Genomic DNA, 21,287 nt, shown 5'->3' with positions numbered 1-21,287 from the left:
AGAACCCAAGGATGACAGTGGCCAGGGTGGCTGGGCTGGCTGTGGAGCCAAAAGGGGAGGTGCCACCACAATATGCTGACCTGAAGGAAGTCTTCAGCGAGAAGGAGGCGGATAGACTACCCCCCCCCATAGGCCCTTTGACTGCCAAATCAACTTACTCCCAGGGGCTCAGCTGCCGGTGGGTAAGCTGTATGCCATGTCTGACCGGGAGATGCAGGAGTTGCGGCAATTTATTGACAAGAACCTGAAGAGAGGGTTCATAAGAGAATCAAAGGCGGTGGGGGGCAGTCCGGTGTTCTTTGTGGACAAAAAGGATACTAATCAGCCCAGGCTCGTTGTGGACTACCGGGGCGTCAACCTGGTGTCAGAACCCGTGACTTTCCCAATGCCCAGGATTGACGACATTTTAACACGGGTGAGGCAGGGGAAAATTTTTACCAAGCTGGACCACAGGGGAGCGTACAATTTGATTAGGATGAGGGAGGGGGACGAATGGAAAACCACCATGTTCACCCCCCTGGGGGCCTTTGAGTACTTAGTTATGCCATTTGGATTACAGTCGGGCTCCGCCTGCTTTCAAGCTTTCATGCACCACGTGTTGGGGTCCCTGCTGTACAAGAACTGCGTAGCCTTTTTGGACGACGTCTTAATCTATTCGGACAATGAGAAGCAACATGTCAGAGACGTCAGGGAAGTGCTAAAGAGACTGCAGAAGCACCAGTTGTGGGTCAAGCTGGAAAAATGCCAATTTCATGCCAGAGAGGTCGAGTTTCTGGGGTACAAGTTGTCAGACAAGGGCCTAGCTATGGACCCAAGCAAAGTACAGGCGGTGCTGGAATGGAAGGCCCCCAAAACCCGGAAGGACGTGCAGAGGTTCCTAGGGTTCAGCAACTTCTACAGGAAGTTCATCAAGAACTTCGCCCACTTGACAGCGCCCATCACAGATTGTCTCAGTAGCAAAAAGAAGTTCGCCTGGACAGAAAGTGCTCAGCAATCCTTTGAAAGACTGAAGAAGGCGTTCGCTTTGGAAGAGCAGCTCCTGCACGTTGATCTGCAGAAGCCCATGAGGCTGGAGACCGACGCGTCAGACCGAGCCATCGGAGCGGTACTATTGCAGCCAGGGGCCCAGCAGGGCTGGAGGCCGTGTGCCTTTTTCTCGAGGAAGCTGAGCAAGTCGGAGCAAAACTACACGGTGTATGACCGCGAACTGCTTGCGATCTATGCAGCGTTTCGCCGATTGAGACATCTGTTAATAGGGGCGCAGCACAAGATCCAGGTTTGTACGGATCACAAGAACTTGGAATACTGGAGGACTGCGCGAGTACTCAACCAGAGACAGATTCGATGAGCACAGGAGTTCTCCAAGTTTTCCTTCGAGATCCGATACGTGCCGGGAGAGGAAAACGTAAGAACAGATGCTCTCTCCCGGAAGCTGGAGTACATGGAAGGAGAGGGACCGCCGGAGATCCGACACGTGTTCCCCGAGAACCGATGGGTGTGTGGGGGAGCGTTGGTTGGGAAACGAGAACTGGTCGGGCTTACTAGAAACGACGGGTTCGCTCAAACTAAAATCAGGGAACTCCGGGACGGAAGGGAAAACCATGGAGGGTTTGAGGAAAACGAAGTGCTACTGTACTATAAGGGGGCGCTGTACGTACCGGGGGAGACCTTGAGGGGGAAGGTACTCAAACAACCCAACAGCGGGGCACTTTGGACAGCACAAAACCATGCTGCTTGTCACCAGGCAGTTCTGGTGGCCAAGGGTGAGGGAAGATGTATGGGAATATGTACGGGGGTGCGACCGCTGCCAGAGGGCAAAGGGGGAGAGGGCGGCCCCCGCAGGGTTACTGGAACCCTTACCCACGCCGGGAAGACCCTGGGAGGTGGTGTCCATCGATTTTATGACAGATTTGCCTATGGAGAGAGTCAGAACTTACATGGTTAAGAAGTTCTGAGTGACGTCTCACATTCAGAGGCGGGCATAGAACACTGGGAGTGTCTGACTACGCTGACACGCAGAGTGAGTCTAGCCAGATCCGGGAGAGGATCAAGATGGGAGCCATGTCTCCGGGGAAGTAACGATTTGTTATTTTTGTAAGAGAATAAAGCTATTTGTAAGATAAGGAAGAAACTGAGCGTTGACTTGATTTATTGAGCACACAAGGCATCATCGGCTCTTGCTTCTGTCGCTGTGCTAAGCTCTGCTAACTGCAGCTGGGGGTCCGGAGCAGAGACACGCAGGCGGAAGCGTGTGGGCTCCGTGGGCAAGCGAAGCTGCCAGTAAATTTCTCCAAAGGTTATGGGGGTCAGCTGACGCTGTGAAGCAAGCCAAGTCCGTGCCGGTGTGTGCGTGCTGCAATCTCCTGCCAGGGAGGAAAGCTGAAAGCCGAGACGCTGAAGCCAGCTGGAGCTGGGAGCTGTGCCTAGATCGTGAGGCAAGGAGTTCGCTGGAGGAGCTGTGCTGTACCGGGTGCTGGAGAAGCTACTACTGTTTGTAAGTAAGCTGGGCCCCGGGGAAGAAGATGGCAGACAGCCATGAATCGTACTCCGTCCCTTTTGAAAAGCTGGACGGCAAGAACTGGGAGGAGTGGAGTAGGAAGCTCAAGGCCTGGCTGGTCGCCAAGGGTCTGTGGGAAGCCGTCCAACAGCCTCCGTTACCCCAACCAGCAGCCGGAGCTTCGGCAGCAGATATTGCGAGCGCACATGCGTCGCAGAGAAAGAATCAAAAGGCCCTGGGAGCTATAGTGCTCAGTTTGGAGGGGTCGCAACTGCCATTGGTTGAGGGGCTTGAGACTGCGCAGGAGGCCTACCGTGCACTGGAGAGAGTGCATCATAGAACAACAGCTGGGGCAAAGATACACATCACCAGACGCTTGTTTGAGATGAAGCTGCGTCCTGGGGTAAGCATCAGAAAGCATGTAACCGAGATGATTTCTGTGTTCAACCAGCTGAGATTGCTGCAAGTGGATTTTTCAGAGGAGCTGAAAGTGTATATTTTGCTCAGCTCTCTGGACAAGAGTTACGACAATCTGTGTCTAACTCTGGAGTCGATGGACCCACAACAGCTGACGATGGAGTACATCGCAGGACGTTTGGGGGATGAAGAAGAACGTGTTGAGAGAGTCAGAACTTACACGGTTAAGAAGTTCTGAGTGACGCTTCACATTCCTAGAGGTGTGTTTAGAACACGGAAGTGGGAGTGGTCGGTATCTCTGAGAGAGAGGAAAAGACACACGCAGTGTGAGTCTAGCCAGATCCGGAAGAGGGTCAAGATGTGTGCGCTGTCATCGGGAGAGTAACGATTTGTTGTTTTTGTACGAGATTAAAGCTACATGTAAGATAAGGAAGAAACCGAGCGTCTGCCTGAGTTATTGCTGCACACAGAGGCTTGCTTCTGACGCTGTGTTAATCTCTGCTAGCTGGAGCTGTTGCCCGGAGACTTCAGCAGAGTCACGCCACGGAAGCGTGTGGACTCCATGGGGCAAGGAAGCTGCCAGCAAAGGTCCCAAAAGGTTATGGAAGATCAGCTGACGCTGTGAAGCAAGCCAGGTTCGTGCTGATGTGTGCTGTGTGATCTCCTGCCAAGGAAGAGGGCAGTGGAGAAAAAGCCGAAAAGCCGAGACGCTGAGAGGAAAGCCAGCCAGCTGGGGAGCTGTGCCTTTGATCGTGAGGCAAGGAGCTCGCTGGGAGGAGCTGTGCTGATACCGGGTGCCGGGAGAAGCTGCTACTGGTCGTAAGTAAGCTGGGCCCCGGGGGAGAAGATGGCAGAGAGCCATGAGTCGCGTGCAGTCCTTTTTGAGGAGGCAGATGGGAAGGAGCCCTGGGTCGAGTGGCAGGCACTGAAGAAAGTGGGAGCCAGACCAGAGGGGGCTAGACGCCAGCCTGAGGGACGCCCAGAGGGGGCCAGATGCTGCACAGAAGCTGGGGAACGCCCAGAGAGTCAAGGAGGGGCTGTGGGACGCCCTGGAAGCCCAAAGTGGGATGGAGCCGTGTCAGGAAGCTGCTGCGATGCTTTGACACGCCAAAGTGACAGGCAGCCGTGTGCTGGAAAGCTGCTGAAAGCTGGGAAGAGGAAAGCAGTGGCTAGCTGTTCCTCTGGAGGCTGTGCACCTAAGTTTGGGGGTGCAGGCCAGAAAGGCCAGTCCAAGGGTCTTGAGAGTGCCAAGGCTGTTTGGCAGGAGCTGGAGAAGGTTTGCAGAGAAACCACAGAGCTGGAAGCCAAAAGCCACGTCCCCAAGCCTCAATGCAGAGAAGCCTCTAGGAGTGCTGCTGGCAAGAGTGGGGGGGCACTGACGTCCAAAGGCAAGTTTGTAAAGTTTTCCATTCGTCGCTGTTTTGTTTGCGGTTCTCCGGAGCACCTGCGCCGAAGCTGCCCACAAAGAGAGAAAGGGCAGGAAAGTCCCAAGGACATTTCCCATGGGAACCAGCCCGGGAGAAGAGGCCAACGTGGAAAGTCCCAGGGTCGGCCGGAAGGGGAAGGAGGCGCTTATCAGATGTTTGCGTCGATGGCTGTTTTGAAAGACGCCGGTAAAGGCCCTAAGGAGGGGGGCAGAAGGAACTCTGTTGCAAAGGCAACGAAGGACAATGTGTTACGTTGGGTCATTGACTCTGCTGCAAATAGACATCTCGTGCCTGAGGCACCTGATGTCCAGATAAAAAACTGCAGAGCTGTTTCAGCTGAGAAAACAGTGTGTTTTGCTGATGGATCACAAAGGCTTGTAAAAAAGTCTGGGAATGTTTACCTTGTTTTCCTACAGGCGCAGCTGGAAGTCTACGTGGCGCCGGGACTGAATTGTTGTCTTTTGTCTGTACCGTGTCTTTTACAGGAGGGGTACATGGTTTGTTTTGAGAACAATGTCTGTACAATTTCCAGAGGGGGGAAGCAACTGGTACGTGTTGAGAAAAATCAGAACAACCTCTTTGTTCTAGAAACTCCACTGGAGGAAAAGGGAGTGGGGAACACTCATGTTTCATGTGCATGCGTGTGGCACAAGAGGATTGCACATGGGTCTTGTGATGACTTGCAGATGTTATCAGAATGCACCAAAGGGTGCAAGGTAAGAGAATGTGGTAAAACCCTAAATTGCAGGGCTTGCAGGAAAGCCAAGAACAAGGGATACAGTTATCCCAGGGTGGAGAGAGTAACCACAAAGCCTTTTGAGCTTGTGCACGCAGACCTGTTTGGGCCTATGCCTCAGCCAAGTCTGGGCAAAGCCAGGTTTCTGCTGATTTTGGCAGATGATTTTACTCGGAACTCCTGGGCTTTTTCGCTGAAAACGCAGGAGGAAGCAACGCAACTAATCAGGGATTGGGTTGCGGAGGTGGAACAGAGGTTCTCCACCAAGGTGCAGGGATTCAAGTGTGACCGTGGTTCAGAGGTCACTGGGTCTGCTCTAAAGAGTTTCTTTCGCCAGAGGGGGATACGTCACAAGGTGACTTCGCCTCAGGAGAGTGGCGTGGCAGAGCTGAGGAGTAAAGCTCTGGTCCAAGCGACAGAGATCCTATTGTGTGACTCTGGGTTGCCTCACAGTTTCTGGGGGGAGGCAGTAAAAACGGCCAATTTCACGATGAACAGGTGCTACAATGCAGTGGTAGGTGACACCCCGTATTTCTTGCTCAACGGACAGAAGCCGCAGGTGCATTTCTTCCGTTCGTTTGGTTGCAGAGCCTTGGTGCCTGTACCAAAGTGTCTGCAGCAAGAGGGTGGTCCAAGGTACCAGGAAATGATCTTCTGTGGGTATGAGCCCGCGACAAAGGGGTGGAGATTTGCATACCCAGAAGGTGATCAGACCAAGCTTCTGGTCAGTAAGCATGCTGAGTTCAATGAGCAGCAGGGAAGTAGGTCAAGGCGCAAAGTCAGCCATGACATTGTCTCAGATTGTCTGTCCGAATCTGAGGAGGAGGGAGAGCCAGGTAATGGTGATCTGTTCGATGATCAGGATCAGCACCAGGGGGAGGCGTCTCCACAGGTTGTGAAAGGAGTGTCCAAGAGTGAGCCCTCATCTCCTGTTAGAGTGATGGAGAAAGCTCACAGACGGGTCAAGTCAGAGGGGGAGTCGTCTGATGAAGAAGACGCACTTGCTGGCCCCAGTGGGTCAGAAGAAGAACCCCAGTTTGTGCCCAGGCGGTCTTCACGGGCAACAAAGGGAATTCCACCTGAGAGGTTTCGAGTCACAAATGCGTGGGTCGGTCTCGCACAGTGCGAACCAGAGATTTGTGAGGAGACTCAACAGGCAGGTGGGTGTTAGGATATTTCCGTTCCACCTTAAAAGGGTGCAGGATGTTTGTATAACACCCTGCGTAAGTTCCTGTCTCACAGGATGTTTATGCTATATGTTCCTTTCGTTTTTGCCTGTCTTGCCTGAGCAGTCGGAGGAGACGGTCATGATTTCTTTGTTCTGACCTACGCTGAATAAAACTGTAAATATGCAGTTCTGCTCTCTCATGCTGTGCAACTTCTGTTGTGTGAATTCTGCTGAAAGAGTGTGCTCTAAGCCAGAGGCTTAGTGTCGCTGAATTGCTGATATTGCCTGACTACGGGAGGTCGATGGATCGTCCGGCATCCGAGCTCGGGGCTCAGATGGACTCTTATCTCCCTGGCAGTATCCCAACAGTGGGAAGGTGTGGGACACACAGAAGTCTGTAAAGGTGTGTTCACAAGTCCTCTCAGAATGTGATACGAGAGGGGGTATGAAGAGAGTCAGAACTTACAGGGTTAAGAAGTTCTGAGTGACGTCTCACATTCAGAGGCGGGCATAGAACACTGGGAGTGTCTGACTACGCTGACACGCAGAGTGAGTCTAGCCAGATCCGGGAGAGGATCAAGATGGGATCCCTGTCTCCGGGGAAGTAACGATTTGTTGTTTTTGTAAGAGAATAAAGCTATTTGTAAGATAAGGAAGAAACTGAGCGTCGACTTGATTTATTGAGCACACAAGGCATCATCGGCTCTTGCTTCTGTCGCTGTGCTAAGCTCTGCTAACTGCAACTGGGGGTCCGGAGCAGAGACACGCAGGCGGAAGCGTGTGGGCTCCGTGGGCAAGCGAAGCTGCCAGTAAATTTCTCCAAATTGCCCAAGTCAAGGGGGAAGACAGCAGTCATGGTAGTAGTCGATCTACTGACGAAAATGTGCCATTTCATAGCTTGCTCACATGCGGTGACGGCAGAGGAAAGAGCCAGGTTGTTTGTGGATCACATCTTCAGGCTGTATGGAGCTCCCTCAAGGGTCATCTCAGATCGCGGGTGTCAGAGCTGCCCAAGGTCCCAGCTCACAAAGGACCAACGCTGCTTCGTTGTTAGGTACAAAGTCTTTATTGAAGTTCAGTTTCACTTCCAGAGCCGCAGCGCGCAGCTCTACGTCTCAACTGTTAGACCGCCGATGCTCCGTCTGAGTCTCCTCCCCCCTGACACCAATTTAAGATTCTAGCCTTACTCCACCTCTTCCTCAGTTCCTTCCGCCTCTGATTCCGCCTGGCTGTTGGGGTCTCGCCCTTTCTAGACTATTCTGACGCTGAGTCCCCTGAGCCTTCCCCCTCCCTCCAGCGGGCTTTAGGAGCTGGTTCCCCATCCGGGTCTCCTGCTGTTCCCCGCGCCTGTACATTTGAACTCGGCGCGCGCGCCCAGCCGGTAACTTTTCTCCTGACCGTTTCACTGCTGCTGCTGTCACTGCTTCCCCCTCTGGGGGGGGGGGCTAGCTGCAACTGACCTCCCCTCCGTTGGAGGCGTGGTCAGCCCTGACTCACTCTCTCTCCCTGCTGGAGGAGACGCTGGCCCTGACACATGTGACTCTTCCCCCCCACTACGCTCTGGTGGGGAAACTGGTCCCAATCCCCCACTGCTGCTTTGGGGTTCCCCTCTGGCTCCTTGTTTCTGGTGCGTCCCCCCTGGGACCCCCCTTGCCCTGACCGTTGGCGCCCCCTTCTGGGAATCTTCTGATTCGCTGGAGAAGCTCATGGAATCTCTCGGGCCACTGTCATACTCCCCTACGCTGCCCTCGGATTCTTCCCCTTCGCTCTCCATTTCCTCTCTCCCCAGTGCTCCTGCTCCTGAGTCCCTGACAGCGGGAAACAATTTACTTCCCCGTTCTGGAGGAAGCTCATGAGCTTGCTGCAGGTCGAGGTGGGCTTCTCGACGGCGAGACACCCGGAAACCAACGGGCAAGCAGAAAGAGCGAACAGTATACTCCAGCAATACCTACGCTGCTATGTCAGCGAGAGATAGAACGATTGGGTAGAGAAACTAGCGTTGGCTGAATTTGCATACAATAACGCTGAACATGTGTCCACGGGAATGAGCCCGTTCATGGCCAATTATGGGTGTCACCCCAGGGCCTTACCGGGGAGGGGGGAGGAAGGAAGGAGTGGTTCCGCTCCTTCCTCCTGGGCCGTGTTCAGAAAGTGGTGGTGGGGGATGAGTGTTCAGACCCCTGGGCTCTCACTTGTGGGGTGCCTCAGGGTTCTGTCCTCTCCCCCATGCTTTTCAACATTTACATGCAGCCGCTGGGAGAGATCATCAGGAGGTTTGGGCTGGGTGTATGCGGATGATACCCAGCTCTACCTCTCTTTTAAATCAGAACCAGTGAGGGCGGTGAAGGTCCTGTGTGAGTGTCTGGAAGCGGTTGGAGGATGGATGGCGGCTAACAGATTGAGGTTGAATCCTGACAAGACAGAAGTACTGTTTTTGGGGGACAGGAGGCGGGCAGGTGTGGAGGATTCCCTGGTCCTGAATGGGGTAACTGTGCCCCTGAAGGACCAGGTGCGCAGCCTGGGAGTCATTTTGGACTCACAGCTGTCCATGGAGGCACAGGTCAAATCTGTGTCCAGGGCAGCTGTTTACCAGCTCCATCTGGTACGTAGGCTGAGACCCTATCTGCCTGCGGACTGTCTCGCCAGAGTGGTGCATGCTCTGGTTATCTCCCGCTTGGACTACTGCAATGCACTCTACGTGGGGCTACCTTTGAAGGTGACTCGGAAACTACAACTAATCCTGAATGCGGCTGCTAGACTGGTGACTGGGGGCGGCCACCGAGACCATATAACACCGGTCTTGAAAGACCTACATTGGCTCCCAGTACGTTTCCGAGCACAATTCAAAGTGTTGGTGCTGACCTTTAAAGCCCTAAACGGCCTCGGTCCAGTATACCTGAAGGAGCGTCTCCACCCCCATCATTCTGCCCGGACGCTGAGGTCCAGCGCCGAGGGCCTTCTGGCGGTTCCCTCATTGCGAGAAGCAAAGCTACAGGGAACCAGGCAGAGGGCCTTCTCGGTAGTGGCGCCCGCCCTGTGGAACACCCTTCCAGCAGATGTCAAAGCGATAAACAACTACCTGACATTCAGAAGACATCTTAAGGCAGCCCTGTTCAGGGAAGTTTTTAACGTGTGATATTTTATTGTAGTTTTGGTTTTTATGGAAGCCGCCCAGAGTGGCTGGGGAGGCCCAGCCAGATGGGCGGGGTATAAATAATAAATTATTATTATTATTATTATTATTATTATTATTATTATTATTACCTGCGGCAGAGCAGTTTGTGGAAGAAATGGAAGCCTTGCACCAGCAACTCAAGATGAACTTGGAGCGGGCCAAGGAAGTTTACAAGAGGCAGGCAGACAAGCACCGTCGGGAGGGGGAGGCCATACGGGTGGGAGACCGAGTGTGGTTGTCAACCCAAGGGTTACCCCTTAAGGGAGGGTGCAAGAAGTTGCAGCCGAGGCGGCTGGGACCTTTTGAGGTAACACAGCAGGTGAACCCCGTGGCATTCAAGCTCAAGTTGCCTGACAGCATGAAGATACATCCGGTGTTCCATAGGTCCCTACTCTCACCGTACAGGGAGGGGCGGGAATTTCCAGGGCGGAAGGGAGGAGTCACCACCCACCCGCGGGTAGAGGAGAGGGAACACCACAACCAAGCCACGGAAATACTCGATTCAAGGTGGCGAGGGCGCCAGGTGGAGTACTTGGTAGCTTGGGAGGGAGAACCCAGGTCAGAAAACACGTGGGTTCCCGCTGAGGCAATCAATGACGGGTATCTGGTTAAGAGTTCCACAGCCTGTTCCCAGATAAACCAAAACCACTAGCAAGATTCTGGGAGGAAGAATTTGGAACCACAGACGACGAAGAGGACTTTGTGGGTTTTCCTGCCTCCGAAGAGGAAGGAGGGGAGGTGTCAGAGGGAGAAGAATCAGACTGGGAGGCCCACCCCGCGGGAAGAGATCGGAGCGGGTGGGAAGCGGGTTTTGAATCCTCAGAGGAGTCGGGCCGGGGGTGGAGGGGGTCCTGGGGGGGAGGTGGATGTCAGGGAACTGCCATTGGAGCCAGAGGCGGAGGGAAGGCTCCAGAGGGATGCCGGAGAGGGTCCCAGCAGGCAGAGAGGCAGCCCATCTGCTGGGGAAGGAAATCTGCGTAACACCAGTGGAGAAGGGGGGCAGATGGGGGAATCGGAGAGGAGGCTCCAGGACTCTTCACCGGAGACCAGCGGGGAGAGCACGGGTGCTCCGCTGCCCACACCCTCCCTGCGCAGAAGACTTCCGCGCAGGGAGAGTAGGAGGAGACTTGGCGTCAAAGAACTTCTTTGCTGGAAGAAGTTCAAGAAACGCCCACTGACGGATTCTGCCAGCGACTGAAACAGCCACGAAGTGAAGGGCTGTCCAGACAGAAAGGGTTCAACCAGGTAACCTAGCCAGGAGTGGCGGCAACTTACACACGAGCAACCCCTATAACCATTACAACAACTAAGTCCATGTCTCCTTTGACTAGCAGGATGCCTCCTCAATACCCTGCAAAGCAGATAGCAGCAAGGGGTCAGCTGCAAGGGGGTGGGGACTGGTGGCCAGTGTTATAAGGAAAAAACGGCTCCTTTTCCCTTCTGGGGTACCTCAGAGCCCATATAGAGTCCTTTGGTAGCTTCTCTATCGGCAGGAGAAAATAACAGAGGCCAACCAGAGAATACTGAGAAGCAAAGCAGCTAGTAAGCCAGATCTTTATTACCTGTTGCAACAGGGTCTCACCCCCCCCCACGCAGGAGGGAGGAAGAGACCCCAAACCAAGTCCTTCTATAGACATTTGAAATTGCCCACCCTGGAGCCCAAGACCACCCCTCCATACATCATACATACATCACAGAAGGGGCGGCCTACAGCAGACTCCTGTCTGGCAGGAAACCTGTTGATGGGTTTACCTGTCTGTTCATGGGTTTACCTGCATATTCTTTTGTGATGAGAACTACTTACGGTATTTATGTATGTGTTTATATCTTAGACCTTCTAATTCTCCTAACACCAGGAATTGACCAGATGGTGCAGGATGCCCCCCCCCCCAGTATCTGTTGGAAGCAGATTTAGGAGTGGGGGGTGGAAGCACCTACTGGTGGGGAGCACACTTCTTCTGGGGATGCTTCCTCCTCCTCCTCCTCCTCCACTTCCCACTTCTCGCTGGGGCCTCAAGATGAGAAGTCAGGCTGGAAGTCTCCTCGGAGAAGACAAAGGAGCAAGCATGGCTGCCTTTCCTCTTCTCCAGACCAGTTAGTTGGACTAGAAACCTTTCCCATCCCAGTTCTGCAGTGGTTTTCAAGCAGTGTGCTGTGGCAGCTGGGGTGCCTTGAATGATGGTCGGGGTGCCGCGGGAGACACTGGCCTCTGTCCCTCTTTCCTTCCCTCCCTCCTCGGATGCCATCTCTGCCTCCCCAAGGCTTGCCCAGCTGTTCTCCCCCAGAGAATGGTGCCTCTGGGGCTGGCCAGGGGGTGTGGGCTGCCAGGAGCTGAGGCGGCCTCAGAGGAAGCAAGCCAACTGGCGAGGGGCCCTTGCTGTTGGGAATGGACAGGCAAGTCCCAGGCCCCTGGGGGGCAGCGGGGGCAGCTCAGAGACCAAGAGGAGGACTCCTAAGGAGAGGGGAGAGGAGGCTGAGAGAGCACTCCGCAAGGGAGGCTGTTCAAGAAAGGGGGAGGGGAGGCAAGCAAGGGGGGACCTAACTGGTCTCCTGAGCCCCACAGGGGTGCCGCAGAAAGAAGGGAGTTGGTCCAGGGAGCCGTGGACCCCAAAAGGTTGAAAACCTCTGTACTTTTCTTTCCTCCAGTCAATTACTTTCCTATTATAGCAAGGCCACTGGACCCAAGAAGCCAGTAGAATATTCATCTCCTCTCTTTGTCGCCGCCTGGAGATTCGGAGGAAAGCGAGAGGGGAAATTCTGGCCTATCAAGCAGACCTGGACAAGGAAAGCAAAGACCTCCTTGGAAGTGTCCCTCTTGTTACTAGTGAGGGAACAAGCACTTCAAGAAGCAAGTCCGGACTGAGGAGGGAGGGGGAAATCTGCCCATTTCAACTTCTCCCCATTTCTCCTTTCTCCATATTTGTTTTGTTATTTATTTATTATTCTGAAAATGAATCAAATGCTAGGGTGGCTACCTTCTCGTATAAAGATTTTGATACGTGCTTTACCCTCATAAATTCATTTTTTGTGAACATTACCTGGCTGGGTCAACCTTGAGAAATTCAGAGGTGTGAATTTCAAAAGATTGCTGTTTTGGTCTCCATATTTTTCCAAGAATTGCGAATTAGGTAAGTTCTCCTTTGAATGCAGCTAAATGGAGTTTATTTCCCATTGTTGTTCATTATGTGAAAATAATAATAATAATAATAATAAATAATAATAATAATAATAATAATAATAATAATAATAATAATTTATTATTTATACCCCGCCCATCTGGCTGGGCCTCCCCAGCCACTCTGGGCGGCTTCCATAGAAACCAAAAATACAGTAAAATATCACACGTTAAAAACTTCCCTGAACAGGGCTGCCTTAAGATGTCTTCTGAATGTCAGGTAGTTGTTTATCGCTTTGACATCTGCTGGAAGGGCGTTCCACAGGGCAGGCGCCACTACTGAGAAGGCCCTCTGCCTGGTTCCCTGTAGCTTTGCTTCTCGCAATGAGGGAACAGCCAGAAGGCCCTCGGCGCTGGACCTCAGCGTCCGGGCAGAATGATGGGGGTGGAGACGCTCCTTCAGGTATACTGGACCGAGGCCGTTTAGGGCTTTAAAGGTCAGCACCAACACTTTGAATTGTGCTCGGAAACGTACTGGGAGCCAATGTAGGTCTTTCAAGACCGGTGTTATATGGTCTCGGCGGCCGCCCCCAGTCACCAGTCTAGCTGCCACATTCTGGATTAGTTGTAGTTTCCGAGTCACCTTCAAAGGTAGCCCCACGTAGAGTGCATTGCAGTAGTCCAAGCGGGAGATAACCAGAGCATGCACCACTCTGGCGAGACAGTCCGCAGGCAGATAGGGTCTCAGCCTACGTACCAGATGGAGCTGGTAAACAGCTGCCCTGGACACAGATTTGACCTGTGTCTCCATGGACAGCTGTGAGTCCAAAATGACTCCCAGGCTGCGCACCTGGTCCTTCAGGGGCACAGTTACCCCATTCAGGACCAGGGAATCCTCCACACCTGCCCGCCTTCTGTCCCCCCAAAAACAGTACTTCTGTCTTGTCAGGATTCAACCTCAATGTGTTAGCCGCCATCCATCCTCCAACCGCTTCCAGACACTCACACAGGACCTTCACCGCCCTCACTGGTTCTGATTTAAAAGAGAGGTAGAGCTGGGTATCATCCGCATACTGATGAACACCCAGCCCAAACCTCCTGATGATCTCTCCCAGCGGCTGCATGTAAATGTTGAAAAGCATGGGGGAGAGGACAGAACCCTGAGGCACCCCACAAGTGAGAGCCCAGGGGTCTGAACACTCATCCCCCACCACCACTTTCTGAACACGGCCCAGGAGGAAGGAGCGGAACCACTGTATGACAGTGCCTCCAGCTCCCAGACCCTGAAGACGGTCCAGAAGGATGTTATGGTCGATGGTATCAAACGCCGCTGGGAGATCCAGCAGAACGAGGAAACAGCTCTCACCTTTGTCCCTAGCCCGCCGGAGATCATCAACCAGTGCGACCAAGGCAGTTTCAGTCCCATGATGAGGCCTGAATCCCGACTGGAAGGGATCCAAATGGTCCGCTTCTTCCAGGCGTGCCTGGAGTTGTTCGGCAACCGCTCGCTCAATCACCTTGCCCAAGAATGGAAGATTTGAGACTGGGCGATAGTTGGCCATCGTGGCCGCATCTAAAGATGGTTTTTTAAGAAGCGGTTTAATAACCGCCTCTTTCAGCGGGTCTGGGAAGGCTCCCTCACGGAGGGCAGCATTCACCACCCCACGAAGCCCATCGCCCAGTCCTTCCCGGCTAGCTTTTATAAGCCAGGATGGGCAAGGATCCAGGAGACAGGTGGTTGGTTTCACTCGTCCAAGCAGCCTGTCCACATCCTCGGAGGTAACAGATTGGAATTGATCCCACTCAACTTGACTAGACAGAACTCTAGCACTCTCCCGCCCCGGCCCTGCTCCCACGGTGGAGTCTACTTCTTCCCAAATCTGAGCGATTTTATCTGCAAAAAACTTTGCAAAATCATTGCAGGAGAACATGTGGCCCGTACTGGGCCCCGATGTTGCAGGTGGTTCCGCTAAATTGTGAACCACCTGAAAAAGTCTCCTGCTGCTGTTTTCTGCAGATGCAATAGAGGCGGCGAAGAAAGTCTTCTTCGCCGTCGCTATCGCCACTTGGTAGGCTCGACGTTGAGCTCTAACCTGTGTCCGGTCAGATTCGGAATGAGTTATCCGCCACTGGCGCTCTAGCGTCTCAACGATTGTTTCATTGCCCTCAGATCCGTGGAAAACCATGGGGCTGTCCGGGCTCCATGCAATCGGAGAGGGCGCTTCGGAGCCAAACAGTCAATAGCCCTGGTTAACTCCACATTCCAGCGGGCCACCAGGGAATCAGCTGAAAGGCCATCAACATGGGATAAAGCATCCCCTACCACTCTCTGGAAACCATTTGGATCCATTAAGTGGCGGGGGCGGACCATCCGAATTGGTCCCACCTCCCTGCAGAGGGGATGGGTCGCAGAGAAGTCCAGTTGCACCAGGAAGTGATCTGACCATGGCACTTCTTTCGTTTCGCTTTTACTTAGTGTCAGATCACCAACATCCATAGAGGTAAACACCAGGTCCAAGGCATGTCCGCGGCTATGGGTTGGGCCAGACTTATTCAGGGACAGCCCCATGGAGGCCATGCTTTCCACGAAGTCCCGAGCGGCCCCTTGTAAGGTCGTGTCGGCATGGATGTTAAAATCCCCTAGGACGACCAAGCTAGGTGTCTCCAGGAGAACATCCGCCACGACCTGAAGCAGCTCGGGCAGGGAATCCTTGGTGCAGCGGGGAGGTCGGTACACCAAAAGGAATCCTGTACTGCCCCTATTGCCCAACTTCCAGAACATGCACTTGGAAAACTGGGTCTTCCCAATAGGACGCCTGGTGCAAACTAATGACTTCCTAAAAATCACTGCAACCCCCCCTCCCCGCCCACATGGCCTGGGTTGCTGTGCGTAAGAGAAACCTGGTGGACAAGCAGTGGCAAGGACAGGCCCATCTGCTTCATCCAACCAAGTCTCTGTCACACATGCCAGGTCAAATCCTCCATCCATGATCAAGTCATGGATGGCAGTGGTCTTCTGAATCATTGACCTGGCATTGCACAGCAGCACCTTCAGGTCATGTGGGTATCCCTTGCTGATTCTAGTATCCATCCGGTCAGGACCAGACCCGGAGGCAGAAATAGTCCTCAGACAACGACTAAACCTGCCCCCTCTGTAATGACATGGTCTAGTCTTAGCGTAACTCCTCCTCCTACCCGTGATCACTGAGATCGGTTGCCCCAGTGCATCCCCCCCTGCGGGACATGCCCCAGCCATTTTGTGGGCTGGGGCCCACTCCCCGGCAGCCCTGACCCCTACCCCTAACAACAAAATAACACCTTAAACAAACAAATAAAACCAATAAAACAATACAAACAAAAAAATGTAAAAATTACAAAAACATCAAAATAAAAAATAATTCCCCAAGCCCAACCAAACATCCATCCCACCCCCACCCCCACATACAAAAAATCCAAAAGAATTTTTTTAAAAAAACATTTAAAAACACTCTGTGCCCCTCCGGCAGTAACAACTGTCCTAGTGAGGCCTGTCAGGCCCCGCCCTGGGCCAGGTGGTAAGTGGCAAGAGCAGGGCCCTCAGGCACTCACTCAGGGGAGTCCTCCTGGGCAGCGGCAGCAAGCAGTCCTTGTGAGGCTTCAGGCCCCACCCTGGGCCAGGTAGGTGGTAAGCGGCAAGAGCAGGGCCCTCAGGCACTCACTCAGGGGAGTCCTCCTGGGCAGCAGGCAGCAGGCAGCAAGCAGCACGCAGTCCTTATGAGGCTTCAGGCCCCGCCCCAGGCCAGGTGGTAAGTGGCAAGAGCAGGGCCCTCAGGCACTCACTCAGGGGAGTCCTCCTGGGCAGCAGGCAGCAAGCAGCACGCAGTCCTTATGAGGCTTCAGGCCCCGCCCCAGGCCAGATGGTAAGTGGCAAGAGCAGGGCCCTCAGGCACTCACTCAGGGGAGTCCTCCCGGGCAGAAAAGCAGTCAAGGAGAACCCTGAGGACTTGTGAGCTGAGAGGGTGGAAGCAGTTCAATTCAAATCCTAATTCTCTTGCCGATGTTTTGAAGGCTGACCATCTTCCTCACTCAGACCTGCTATGAACCGGAGAGGAGACTGTGGAGAAGTTGAGACACCTGCGCCAGTTCCAGGAGGAGGAGGAGGAGGAGGAGGAGGAGGAGGAGGAGGAGGAGGAAGAGGAGGAGGAAGAGGAAGAGGAAGAGGAAGAGGAAGAGGAAGAGGAAGAGGAAGAGGAAGAGGAAGAGGAAGAAGAAGAAGAAGAAGAAGAAGAAGAAGAAGAAAAGCGTCTGCTGAATCATGTGGAAGAGGTGGAGAAGGAGATTGCAGGGAGAAGGGATGAGCAGCTGGCCAGACTCTGCAGGAAACTCTCCTCTCTTGAGAGGATCATCCAGGTGGGGGCCACTAGGTGGCGCATCGGAAGATGGCTGACAATAACATCTCTCCGACCCATACGAGGTAATTTGGAGGCTATGATGGGGGTAATTAGCCTCCTTAACCCCCCCCCAGGATTGTGGGGGGGACGGCCCTTGCCTGCTGTGCCCTATACCACCCCCGAATTTGTGGGGGTGGGGGCACTAGGCACTAAAGCCCTCCTGTGGGATTCCGGCACTCCTGGATGCCGTCCCTGATTCGCGCCGCTAGTTGCAAGCATCTTCAAAAGAAACAATTTGGACGAGATAAATTGCACATGCTTCAAGAAAAAAGGGGAGTAAAGACTGCTGACAGAAGAGATCTCTGATAACAAGACAAGAATAAAATATGAGAAGATACGTCAAGATACGGTATGACAAATGACTGAGGGGGGAGGGGGGAAAAAACCTGCCTTCCTTTTTCTTATGTGATTTAACAAGAATCCCCTCCCCTAATGAGTCAGAAACTAAGGACTTAAGCTGTGGATTTAAGGCTGTGTGGAGATAAACTTTCGAACCAAAGCAATGTTTCAAGATGAAGCTGGAAAGCTAAGAGTTTTGGAATGACGCAGTTAAAAATGCCGTCGCCATTTTGGGAGGCATTGTTGGAGCTCTTGGGTCTGGGAGGAGAAAGAGAGAAATAGAGTTGTTTACATATCATGGATCAACTCCTCGGTGGGACTTAAGAGCGACAAATGCCAAATTCATGATGGAAAGAGCGATGCTATCTACGAAGGAGATATATGGAAACCATCTGGACTTAGTGGAGGAACGGGAAATCCACACAGGATTATTATTTTGCTTATCGGCTTAAGGAGACTAACAGAAGAGATCGTAAAGGAAAAATAGAAATTATATGAACAAGATATGATGTGGAATGGGAATGATTTGGACATTAACGCAGTAATAAGAAGATGATTTGAATCCCCCTTTGGATCTTGAAGTATGGGTTCCCCCAACAAAATTTAAAAATTTGGCTTTGTAATTATGTGATGTGATTTAATTTGATGTGATTGGCCAGTTAATAAAAATTATTTAAAAAAAAAGAGAGAGAGAGGATCATCCAGGTGATGGAGGAAAAGGGTCAGCAGCGAGCGAGTGAACTGCTGCAGGTAAGACGGCTCCAGGAAAAGGCTGCCTCCCATCCTTTCTGTGCCCCTTTCATGTACGCAAGGAGTGTAGGGGCTCAGTTGACGGAGCCTCGAGTCAGCTTTGTAATGGACAGGAACACCCCAGAGACCTGGGATGCTGAACTCACCTGAAGGCCGACTAGAGATTCTTCAGTCTTCTTGAGGGAAGGGGAGGGGATTTTCTGCTCCTTGCTGATGATTTGCCTCCGAATGCCTTCCCGTTGGGCAATGCTGCCTTCCTGCCCTGCCCTGGGCTTCGCCAAGGATGCAGTCAGGCCTCCTTCTGACATGAGCCAGTCTCTTGACCAAGCTTCTCTTCCCATTCCCTCCACAACTTCTGGGTGGACCCCCTTCCCCATAGATCCTGATCGGCCCCAAATGGTGCTCGGTCACAGTGATCAAAGAGCAAGACAGAGGGACTCATCCAGACTGCGCCACCTTCTCCACTCACAATCCCATATGGCCAGACGTACAAGTGCTTCTGAACGCCCTCTTTAAGGAGGCGGAGAAAGCTGACATACTGGCAAAGGCAGGAGAAGACCTATTACGGAATGATTGCCAGATGTCCCCGTCTCCCGGGGACAGTCCCTGGATTTACAAATCTGTCCCCAACAGATTGTAGATTTGTAGATTTATTAGTAGGGAAGGAATGTTGCGTGATTGGTTCAACGGCACAAGACACATCATATGGGGACTTATGACTAGGCAAAATGGCGGGTGCCACGGCAATGAGCAGCTCCTGAAGCCAGCCAGAGCCAAGTGCACTACCAGGCTGGCTCCGGGCTGCTGAGACTACCGCTGCCGCTGCCACTGCCGAGGGGGAACCAGGGATGCCCAGCGCGTCAACTGGGGGAACCGCTGACACACACCCCCTGGACCCAAATTGAGGCGGGAGCGAGAGCGCCCGGCCATGTGGCCGACTGCCCAGCGTCGCTCCAGGGCCAGTAAAAACCCCGGAGCCAACCCAGGGAGAAGGAGAAGGAAGAGAGAGAAAGAGGAAGGAGAAAAAAGAGGGGAGCCCCGACCTTGCGGCCGCTGAGGAAGAAAGGTAGGAGAGCACCAGGAGGGCAAGGACACGGGGCCGAGCCAAGGCCCGACCCGAGCCTACTCCAGGGCAGATAGCACTCCAAGAGATCAGGCTGGGGCCCAGAGGAAGGCCACGCGACAGAGGAGACCCAGAAGAGAAGATATTACTTGTTATTTTTTTAAAAAATGATTTTTTAAAAATAACATTTGTTTCTCTTTTGGAAAAAAAAATGTCCCCGGATTCTTTGAAAAAAAATCTGGTAACCTTACCTTAAATCCTAACCTTCTAATTCCAAGTCTCTTCTTTCTCAATATCCCCATTCCGTTAACCGCACCAAGCAACAAGCTGTCAAATACAAGTTTAAAACACAAGCTTTCCTTTGCATCTCGCAGAACTTTAAATGTAATTCGTGGGTTTTTTCACCTGTCCTCCAAACTTAGGTCGTTTTGCCTTCCTTTAAATGGGAAATCAGTAGTCGAGCCATACTTTTTGGTAAAACGTTCGTCTGGATCCCGGAAGTCCTACCTGAGAAGAACAATGGGAGTGTCCGCTAGCGCCAGCCGCTTCTCCTTCTGCAAGCAGCGCCACCCGAATTCCCACCTGGGATGAGCCGCTTGGCGCACTAAACTGAGCCGCCGGAGAAAGACTGGGGCGGGCGGCAAGTGGGAGGGGGAAGTCGTGCGCTTCTGTCCCGTGAGAAAAGTGCTGGGCTCTGTCTCTCCAGTTGCGCTTCCTCGGTTCAGAGGCGGACTATAGCAGCTGGGCTGGGCTGCCACAAAGCCCATCAAGGCCACAGGCTGCTAGCATGACTCATCCCGGCTTTCTCATCTGAGGGGAAAGGATGCGCGGTCTTAAATGCTGGCCTTGGCAACTTGGCTGAGCTACCTTGGGCCAGTCCTTGGGCCAGCTTAGCCTCCCACCCCAGCCGCTCCAGGATGGGAAGTGCGTCCCGAGGGAAGCGGGATTCAGGCGGAGGAGGACGTCGGGTTGGGTGGGGGTTGCCAGGAGCAGCACGATGTCCCTCCAACCCCCGGCTTCCACTCTCCAGGCAGGCGCCCAACGTGGCCAGCTGGCAAGGGCTCTTTCTTACTCCAGCCTTTGCGTGCAGATCCCGGGTTCAGCCCCAGATCTCTGGAGCGGAAAGGCTCTTGGGCGTGACTATGAAAGGCAGCATCTGTCAGAATAGGTCATACTGAGCCAGTACAGATGAACGTGACTATTGGTTCGCTTCCTCGGCATCCCAGAACTGTGAAGGTTGCCTCAAATGTTGAGCCGCACAGCTAAGCAAGAAGGAGTGGAGTGTCTCCGGGGGGAGCATAGCTCCCATTCCCTTCCAAACACACAGACAGGACAGTGTGGTGGCACCCAGGGAATAGTTGCAGCAGCCGGATGGCTGGCTGAAACACACACCATTGCACTCTTTTTGAATGGGATTCAATCTGAATCAGCCAGTTAGTGAACTTGGTGCTCCTGTGCAACAAACCCACTACAAAATTGCTCTTCCCCACACACTTCCAGGTCCCTCCAGCTGGGCTTTTCGAGTGTGATGGGTTTTTCTCACTCCAGAGCAGTTTGTCTTTAAGCTGAAGGTCAGCAGGAAAGCAAGGGAGACTAAAAATTTTGCATTTGTTGATATAATAAGGTTTTAATAACTCTAATAATGACTAACTGTGTGGAAATGACTGGAAAAAAGAAAAAAAGGGAAAACCAAGGCTTTCGACTCTTGGTTTTCTGGAAGAAGATCAAAAGACTCCCCTGCACTAGAAGAGACATCTCATTAACAACTGGCGAAATGCCAAAGAACTTTGGATATCTGCTTGGGAGGTTTCTGATGCAGTATTAATTTAACAAGGAGCCAGGAGTGAAACCGAAAGTAGACTGACCAGCTAGCTGAATCCAATTATATTGCTATGGGGTGGGGGGGAACCTCTAACATTTTACTTTTCGATACTTGTACTTCCAGGGTGAATTGAATGTATGGAGGGGGGCGGGTTGGAGGAGCGGAGGAAAGAAGAGCTAACTTGTCCGTGGCTGGGGGCGCAATCTGGACGGTTCTGCCGGGGCGCAAGATCACCTAACTACTGCTCTGCGCCTCTGGACCAGGGGTGGATGGTGCTCATTGGGACTGGGAGGGTGGAAGGCAAGGAAGCCAACAGTAGGTGGCGCCCGAGCCAAGGAGTGGCAGAGC

The sequence above is a fragment of the Podarcis filfolensis genome (assembly GCF_964270895.1).
Source record: "Podarcis filfolensis genome assembly, chromosome: W".
Lineage (NCBI taxonomy): Eukaryota > Metazoa > Chordata > Lepidosauria > Squamata > Lacertidae > Podarcis > Podarcis filfolensis.
Note: the sequence above shows the minus strand (reverse complement) of the source record.